The 2,522-nt window shown below is 50.0% G+C and overlaps 1 long non-coding RNA gene across 1 annotated transcript; it reads left to right on the top strand.

Moving 5' to 3' along the window:
- The first annotated feature begins 401 nt into the window (after positions 1 to 401).
- Positions 402 to 734, top strand: LOC113991563. The gene is made up of 3 exons (XR_003541953.2): positions 402 to 437; positions 521 to 572; positions 675 to 734. It is a non-coding gene; the product is annotated as an uncharacterized LOC113991563 (long non-coding RNA).
- Positions 735 to 2,522: the final 1,788 nt, after the last annotated feature.

The following is a 2,522-nucleotide window of genomic DNA, read 5'->3' as shown; positions in this document are numbered from 1 at the left end:
CAGGTGTGGGGTGTGTCACTTGGGGTCAGCCTGGAACTGCTCTGCCCTGCTCCGTGGATCAGTGGGTAGATAGAATATTGCGCAGTTTCACATCACCGTGTCAGTTCCCTTGGGCAGTCGAGCCGATGGCTGTACGGTCCTGCCGGATGGAGCAGGGGTACATAACTCGTGTGCAATCATTATAGCTGAGTGTTGTGGAGCTGATGGTACTTGGATAGCAGGGCCTTGAAGCTGGGTTGTCATTTGTATTCTTGTATGCTGCAGTCAGAGTTCTCACTTGCTGAGTGGAAATGAGTTCTTTGAAGTGGTTCAGGTCTCACTGACCATGTGGGTGACCTGACTAACCCTTTGTTTTTTGTTTGGTCTTTTTTTTTTTTTCAGATAAGTGGATACAGTGTACCCCAGGCCGAGACAAGTTGAAGCAGCCTAGGAAGAAGGTTGTATTAGGTGTTGGATGAAGGATGGCAGTTTTAGCCGTAGGAGTCCTTTACCTTGTGCCTTTTTCTTCTTTATTTTCCAGATGGGGCCCAAGCGGTCTCGAGGGGTAGCGACTCAGCAGGGAGACGAGCGAGGTGAGAATTTCACTCCCCAACCGAATTTGGGGTTAGATTTAGGATGTCATCTATGTGGTCAATCTATGCATATATGTTGTAACTGTTTAGTTTTCTTTTTAGGTGATAAACAACCCTTTTCCCGTCTGCTAAATGTGTCGAAGGTCCATCCGATCAGAGGTCAAGCTAAAGGAGCTCGAGATAGCCAGTATGAGGCAGTACGTCAGCACAAGCCTCCGTGTCTGGATTGTCTTGCAGTGGCCGTCTGTCCACTTCACAGTGTGTAGCAATGCTTCGGCCTACAGTCTGATGGGGTTTAGAGGTTTTTGGCTTTGCTTGTGAGCAATCCCTAAATGTTTGAGAGCTGAGTGTTTGAGCATTTACCTGTTTCATTTGCAGGGGCGGTCTTGGGAGCAGCTGAAGAGAGAGGAGCCTTGTAGGTGAGTTGGGGAGGCAGCAGGAGGAGCGGGGATCCACTGCAGCTTTAGAGATGTCTTCGAATTTTGTGTCTCGCTCACTCAGGTATCCCGGAACGTGACATCCACAGTGTCCGACTCCGGTCAGGGCCTGGGTGCTGGTGAGTAGGGGGATCACTGGGGTTTGAGCCCCATGCCACACAACTCACGTATTGCTTATGGTTTTCTTTCTCGCAGTTGGCTCCGAGTAGTCTCACGATGATGGGAACCTCTGAGGCAGCCCAGGTGCCCCTCCTCTGCATCCAAGATGGCTTCGCATCCCCGGCTTTCGGCAAGATAAGTGCAGGGCAAAGCCCCAGAGAGGGTTTGGGAGTCGGTGCAAGTCTGTGCCTTACCTGGAGGGATTTTTGAGATGAGTCCGGTGCAAGGGGTATCCTGTGACAGGTTATTTGGACGAATCAAAGGAAGGGCTTACTTTTTATCACTGGATTCACGTGTGCCGGGCAGAGCAGTTCTGGGGTGTGTCACGTCCTTTGTCTTGTCCATGTTTTGTGTCCTTCGTCTCTTAATTGTGTCACATGGTGTGTGTGGTCACAGGTTTGGGGTGTCTCACTTGGAGTCAGCCTGGAAGTGCTCTGCCCTGCTCCGTGGATCAGTGGGTGGATGGAATATTGCTCAGAGTCTCCCATCAACATGTCAGTTCCCTTAGACAGTGGAGCCGATGGCTGTCCAGTCTGTGAGCAGGATGGTCTTGCGATGCCTTGCTTGGGTGTATAGAGTCCTGACTAGGTAGAGTAGGAACGAGTGTCTAGGGTTTAGAGGTTTTTGGCTTTCCTTGTGAGCAATCCCTAAATGTTTGAGAGCTGAGTGTTTGAGCATTTGCCCATTTCATTTGCAGGGGCGGTCTTGGGAGCAGCTGAAGAGAGAGGAGCCCTGTAGGTGAGTTGGGGAGGCAGCAGGAGGAGCAGGGATCCACTGCAGCTTTAGAGATGCCCTCTAATTTTGTGTCTCAGTCACTCAGGTGTCCCAGAAGGTGAGAGCCACAGTGTCCAACTCCGGTCAGGGCCTGGGTGATGGTCAGTAGGGGGATCACTGGGGTTCGAGCTCCGTGCCACACAACTCACATATTGCTTATGTTTTTTTTTCTCATGATCGAGTCAGTGTAACCCCGTGACCGCCGGAACCACCTCACAATGGGGCAACTGACCCAGATTGGTCGTCTTGAGCTGTCCTCGTCTGCAATCTCCAAGATTTAAAAGGATGAGCAATGAGGCACTGAGCTTTAGTGATGGTAGGTGCCATCCGGGTAACTTTTGGGAGCGTCCGGGCATTGGAGGTGAGTCGGGGAGGCAGCATGAGAAGCAGGGATGCACTGCAGCTTTAGAAATGCCCTCTAATTTTGTCTTGCTTTTATTTCTCTTAGTCTCTTTTCCTGATTTTAATTCTCTTAGTCTCTTCTTCTGCTTTTATTTCTCTTAGTCTGTTCTCCTGCTTTTATTTCTCTTAGTCTGTTCTCCTGATTTTAATTCTCTTAGGCTATTCCCCTGATTTTAAT

Source organism: Pipra filicauda, unplaced genomic scaffold (assembly GCF_003945595.2).
Source record: "Pipra filicauda isolate LSUMZ 115617 unplaced genomic scaffold, ASM394559v2 scaffold1123_size48427_pilon, whole genome shotgun sequence".
Taxonomy (NCBI): domain Eukaryota; kingdom Metazoa; phylum Chordata; class Aves; order Passeriformes; family Pipridae; genus Pipra; species Pipra filicauda.
Note: the sequence above shows the minus strand (reverse complement) of the source record. Positions and strands in the feature narration are given on the sequence as shown.